Source organism: Cibotium barometz, chromosome 43 (assembly GCF_041138505.1).
Source record: "Cibotium barometz isolate CiBa-2024 chromosome 43, ASM4113850v1, whole genome shotgun sequence".
Taxonomy (NCBI): Eukaryota; Viridiplantae; Streptophyta; class Polypodiopsida; order Cyatheales; family Cibotiaceae; genus Cibotium; species Cibotium barometz.
The window spans coordinates 41015926-41023399 of NC_141088.1; positions in this window are offsets into that span (position 1 = coordinate 41015926).

Below are 7474 nucleotides of genomic sequence, written 5' to 3' on the forward strand. Positions count from 1 at the left end.
ATTCAGTTGTCTTTAAAATAATCTTCTAATGAAACCATAGTATCACTGATCATAATCCTCCAAAATATCTAGCTTGATTTCTAATTTGCAATCATTCCTTATTGTCAATGTACCTATGGTATCATTGGTAACTAGAACGCTCACCACCTGTTCACTCAGGGGCCTTTTCCTAGCTCATAGTACCTGGAAATATAATCACTTAAAAAAATCCAGATGGACTCTCCGTTTGAAGATCAGCAAGATCAACTAATAGATTCATATAAAAGAGCCATGGACTCAGCCATTGAGGACCAGCAAGGGCAATCAACCAAATCCCTGCCCGAGTTCAGAAAACAACTCTAACTCCTTGTTTCATTTTCTTCCTTGACGTACGCGTGGGTATCTTCAGCGACCCAGAGCCCGAGCACCGTATGGTCAGCACCCTCTAGGTTCCTTCGCAGGTCACCTAGCGCTTCACTCATAGGCCGCTTCCTTGGTCCCTCATCCACCGTACCGGAAGCTCACCATTTAAATAAAACTGAGGCTAGTCAAGATCTCAGCCAACCTTGCTACGCAAGATGTCCTCCATTGACTCTCTGTCAACTATTGCAACTATAACTTTTAGGTCTCCACGACCTCATTCACAAGATGGTCAAAATGCTTCGCCAGTATTCTTGACATAAAACGGTCATTTAAAAAACAGGTTTCATAAAAATAGTTTCTAACGAACTCTCATCTTTCCACATTGTTCCACATCATTTCTCGTTATTCCACATTCTTCTATATCAATTCACATTGCTTATTCCACATCCAGTCATATGTATTCCCATCGTCCTTCATCCATTCTCATCCAATCACATCATATTACATCTCATCACATTCACATCCATTTACATCATATCGCATTTATTCACATCTCGTCACATCCATTCTCATCTTATCACATCCATTCACATCTCGTCACATCCATTCTCATCTTATCACATCCATTCACATCTATCCAGGTCCACATCACATTACATCACATCTATCCATGTCACAACATATCCACATTACATCTCATCCATTCACATCTGTCCAGATCATCACATCACATCACATTCATCCATTCACATATCATCACCTCTCATCGCATCCATTCATATCTCATCTCATCCATTCATATCTATTAACATCTCATCGCATCCATTCACATCTCATCACATCGATTCCCATCTCATCTCATCCATTCACATATCTATTAGCTGCATCTCATCGCATCCATTCATATCTCATCGCATCCATTCACATCACATCACATCACATCCATTCACATCTCATCACATCCATTTACATTCATTCAGATCCTTATCTCATCACAAAACACATCCATCCATTTACATTCATTCAGATCCTTATCTCATCACAAAACACATCCATCCACATCACAAAATATCTCATTCTCATCCACTCACATCCATCCACATCATCACATCTCATCTCATCTCATCACATCACACTCACAACCATTTACATCCATCCACATCCACATCTCATTCTCATTCACTCACATCTCATCACATCCATCCACATCATCACATCTCATCACATCACACTCACAACCATTTACATCAATCCACATCCACATCTCATCACATAAACATCCATTTACTTCACATCACATTCATTCACATCTCGTCACATCCATTCTTATCTTATTACATCCATTTTTATCTTATCACATCCATTCTCATCTTATTACATCCATTTCTAGGACCGACTCTCATAACACACACAAGACTAGCAGCAGGTCGGTTGAATGGCACAGAAAGGAGCCAAATGACGATCCGTGATAGTAGAAGCTAGAAACCACGAGAGTCTTCAAGGGGGCCATGACCATGTCCGCTGTGAGTCACAAAGCTGCCACGTACTGTTGCATGTAGAGACAACCAATCACGCAAGCTGATTGCATGGGCCAATCTCATGGCTTAATTCGCGCGCCACCTAGCCAATCCCGTGATGCTACAAAAACCTTAGGACAAGGGATGCCTCCCCATGAGGATGAGCTTCCAAGCTCCAAGCCTACATACCCCCCCTTGGCCAAAACAGGGAGCTAGCAGATACCTGTAAACAATCACCAGCTCACAAAGAACTTAATAAAAAACTTCCACAAAGGAATCAATCCTCACAAAGAGCTACACCAGCAAGCAACTCACAAAGAACGTCAATTACTATCAAAAACTGCTTCTCAGAGAGCATGATAGATGATACTGCTTTGTTTGAAATCAAAACGCCCAATCTTGATCACTCATATGATCCGCTCTTCCACTGGCATAGATGTGCCTTGTTTGTCTTCCTTTCCCTCAACTATAAGTGCTTTGCCTTTCTCTAGCTTCAGAATTTCATCTCGTTGTTTTGTATAGCAGTATCGCTCTATATGTCCTTCCTTACCACAATAGTTACACCTATGAAGATCTCGACTTTGCTTCTTCTTCTTATCAATCACTGCAAATACTCTAGGGTCGCGGTAGATTCTTGAATTCGTGTGCTTCTCCTTGCTCAGTAGCATCCCAATACAATCTAGAAAATCCATGTCGTCTCATCAAGCCTCAGAATTATCACTGTCTCATCGTACTGATCAAGTGGTAGGCTCTTCAGTAGAATTGCCTTTTTTTTTTTCATCCTCCACCTTAGCTCTAAGATCATTATGTTGTCTAATAAAACTTTGCATCCTGTTCAGGAACATGCCCAAATTCTCTCCCTCGAGCATCTTCAGATAAAAAAGATCATGTTTCAAATTTGCCTTTGAGTGCTTCATGTGAACTCCGAAAAGAGTTTCCAACATCTACCAGTTATCTGCTGTTGATGCCTTCACATCAAGGTGATGGAAAAATTCAGGCCCGAGAGCACGTCCCATGTAGCCGAATGCCTTCTCATTTTTAGTCTCCCACGAATTTCTCTCCGCTTCTAAAGAATTTCCTTTTGGCTTCTTCTTCTCTGTTCCAGCAACAACTCCCCAAAGTTCTTTTTGCATAAACAATAAACAGGTGGCTAGCTGCCACGACGGGAAATTCTAAGGAAAACATACTGATGCCAAGGACCTTAGCAGTGAGGCCAGTAAACTTGAGCCCACCATGCATGTCGGTTCCAGGTCCTACGAGGCCAAGACTAGAAAACATAATCCCTATTCGGACAACTTATTTTTATAATCAATCCACCCAGGACCACGCAATTATGGTACCATGCTAGTCCCTCAAGCACCTCCGCCTACACCACGGACAGTACTTACTTATGGGGCTATGAAGATCCTAGTGCAAGCGGGGCCACACCACAAGCGGCTATAGGAAGAGACATGAACACTTCACGAAGTCATCCAGTTTTACCATCTCTAAGCTCATCACCAAGTTTTTAGGAGAAGGATATCTTATCTCCCACGTGAAAAGGTTCAGCACCAAGTTTTTAGGAGAAGATATCCTATCTCCCACTTGAAAAGGTTCAAGTAGATTTGCGAGACCTTTGGAGACATTGGTGACCTAGACAAATTGAATGCATTCGGGCTAAGCCTTGATGGTGGTAAGGCAGACAATTCAAAAAAATGTGATATTTTTATCTCTCCTCTCTCCTAGATCTAACTAAATCAAAAAGGGAGCCAAACTAGTCTAAATCTTATCCAAATTGAGTCAAACTGAACCTAGAAAATTCTAGAACCCAGTTGGACTTGGTTAGTGGCCTCCCTCACCTATAAATAAACCCTCATTCCTTTGTATTTTCATATTGGAGCTATACCATGCCAGTATTATCTTAAAATAATCATATTTCTATTATCCCTTAAATTTTCTTCTCTTGGAAGCTTGGAGCTTCTCTCTTTCTCTCTCCAACAACTCTTAAAGTTGCTCTTCTCCTCTTGGTGGACAAATTGATTGGTCGGGGGCTTCACTGCTAAAACAAAGAATCAAGCCAAACTTGGAGGTAAATTTGATTTATATGGTTTTTTCAAATTATCTCAATGGCTTTCTTCTTCTCAACCCCTCTCAAGCTTGAGAAGCTTTCAAAATGATTGTTTTAATTATAATCAATCTTTCTCTAAGAGTCTTAATGTTTAATTAAGAGAAAGTTAATCTTTATGCTTATTTGTAATGCTTCTTTTAAGTAAATCTCTCTCTCAAAAAGAATAGTCATCTCTTTGGCTAATTCTTTAACAAAAGAATGTTTCTCAAGGATAATCTCTTATTTCAAAGCTAAACTCATCATTTTGTGCTATTAAAATAATGGTTAATTCTTTTAGATTGTTTATGAGTAGTTAAAAACTACTATAATTCATTCTAAATGAGAAATGGATTATCCTAATAAATTAAAAAAGGAGGAATGTTAAAATTAGCTTAATCTAGTGGGATAATCATGGTAATGTTTATAATTATGGTTAAAATTATGATTTGAATACATAGTTTGATTTTAAGCATAAAAGAAGAACTACTATCATATTTTCATTACAAGCTTTTATTCTTTTAGGAAAATTTGAGAATTATCAGTAACAGCAGTGAAGCTATGGTAAATTTTTCAAAAAATAATACATATCTTATTTTTATGCATAATGCTAAAAGAGGACTTCCTACCACATTCTAGGATTGTGTAATAGATGGATGTGGATAGATGTGAATAAGAATGAATGTGATGTGATGTGGATAGATATGGATGAGATGTAATGTGGATGGAATGAATGTGATGTAATGTGGATGGAATGTGTGAATAAGAATGAATGTGATGTGATGTGGATAGATATGGATGAGATGTAATGTGGATGGAATGAATGTGATGTAATGTGGATGGAATGTAATGTGATGTAATGTGATGTGGATGGATGTGAACGAGATGTGATAACATGAGAATGGATGTGAAGTTTGCCATGATTGTGAGCTTCAACAAGGTCAATCGACCTGAGGAGACGTGCATGGCCAAGTGATTATTCTCTGAGAATGTTATTTCTCTGATTGCGCATTAGCTGCTTGCACTAAAGAAGTTTACGGGTCTTTCATTGAGCAGAGTTCTCTGCCATCTTCTCTAGTATATTTGTCATTTTATGCAGTCATCTTGTCTTCTATTTCCATGCAAAGTTAGTTATATTTCCATCAAGATTGATCCAGCTTGGGTTAACTCTAGTGCTAAATTCAACCTATAAAATATGTGCTAAATCACTTGCCCTTAGAATTCATGCCGAGGTGAAAAGGTGGATCAAAATTTAGCAAAAAGGAATCATTAAAGATCTATAGAAGCCACATTCAAAATTTGATGCATGAGAAGGTTTGAATATGCCAGAGAGAACAAATAGGACATTTGTTTCATCAAGTTATATTTCTACAAAGCCTCTATGATAGGGTTTACTATGCCTTCCCACATACAATCTGTGTACAACATGGGTCTTGGAAAAGTATGCATTGGCTTCATAACCTCCTCCTTTTTAATGCCAATATGGAGGTATCTCTCTTTTGAAGAGGTCTTGTAGATAAGGATACCCTTTTGCCCCTCTATCATTAATAGTTGCAACACCAAAATGCCATTACCTTTTTCCAATGGTTCTTTTTGGCCCAGTTGTTCTTTTTTGGTGCAATGAGCATGGCCCAATTACGTAGAGCTCATGTGAACATTATACAAAGAGATAGACTCCAAATCCTTGCGTGTAATTTGACTTTGATTTGCAAACATGGACGTTATGGAGGGTCAAAATGGGCCTTGGTGGAAAGATGATGTCGTTGTTGATTAGAATTCTTTGGGTTTGTAACAAGAGGCCTATAGTTCTTTGATTCCTCCTTTCCCCTCCCTTAGGAATTATTTTACTATGCTTCCAATTAGACAACGAGGAAGATGACCCAATAGTATGCTCTCCTCCCAACTTTAAGAAGGCATTTCCTACAATTTCCCAAAATCACTTATAGAAATCTACATGTAAGCCATCTTCTCCAAGTGTTTTGCCATCTACCATTGCTTTCACAACATCTTTTAGTTATTTTGAAGAGTAATGAGCATCTAATAAGAGGTAAACAAAGGTAGCCAAATATGACTTCTTGGAATTTGGCTCTAACAAGTGTTGGCTCTAAGGCCACGAAAACGAGATTCTTAGAACGATTAAAAATTATCTAAATAAAATCATAAAAAATAATCTAAATATTATCCTCTATGAGGTTCTACTATAGAGTTAATAGCTTGAGCAATTTTCTTCTTTATGAGCCTAAAGTTTCTCCAATGGAACTACCTACTTTACCACCCTCCAATATGCAAAGTAAACCTTAGATTGATCCAAATTCAACTATGTATCTACATTTAACTATTGCATTTGCCATATATATAATGTGGACGTGAGCATCCATACATCCATCTCTGGCTTTGTAATACCTTCCAATGCATCCCTTCTTCTTGCTTTGATTGCTATATAATCTTTCTTGGCACGCTATAGGGATCTCTGAGTATGCCCTATACCAAGTTTCCAATGGTCAACAATGTAAGAATATTTTAAAAATCTTGATTCCAAATCAAAGAAATGCCCTCTTGCATATACTTCAACTTGAACTGGGTTGAGACTTTGTTCCTTGTCATTGAAGTTTCTATTAAACCATTTATAGGCTTATGATTAGACAAATAGAGATTGCACCATTCAAGCCTTGATCAATAAGAAAGTAAGCCTTGCTTCTCACTTATTATCACATGTTTGACTTTTGCACCAAAGTAGCATCGCATTCTTGACCAAGCCAATGAGCTAGCATTATTCCATGATCTCTTCTTAGGCTTGAATTTCAAGACCTCTAAGCATGGTTTATATACCAAGCCATCTATTGTCTTTTGAATATAGTATATTGACATATCCAACCATAACCAAGTTATCTCATTCAAGGCCATGATTATCCTATAGTCCTTTTCTAGGGGTATAAGCATTAGGCACATGAAAATAAACATTGGTATACTCCAATATAAAATCATCTATCACCAATATTAAAGAGGCAAAGATATTTAATAGCTACACCACCTTTACCATCCTCATGATCAATATGAAACCAAACTCTTCTTTTGTCGACCTTCGTGAGTCATACATCTTTGATGTGATTAATTCTTATATCTTGATTCTCGAGTAATTGAAAGAAGAAGCAACACTAAGGGCAAGACCCTCTCTAGCATCTAGATACTTATCTAAAGCTTCTTAGAAGTTCCAATAGGAAAATAGTGTTAAATTGCCTGAAAAAGAGTAAGGATATTCCTTAATTCTTTGTTGATGATGATTAACTCTTGGATCTTTGATTCTTGTGGTGGAAGTTATTTCCTTTTCAATTCCTTGTTGTGGTGGTCCTTTCTTCTCTCCTTGAAGGAAGTAAGATTATGATAAGGCAGTTCAGCGAGGATTGATCCGAGTTGTTTAATAATATGAAATTTTGTAGATACTTTCCCGCAAGTAGGCAAGCGGGAACTGGGAATCCGGAGCTACATTAGACCTTTTTTGTTAGCAAGCCTAGTGGCGCAGGGCCGGTCCTTG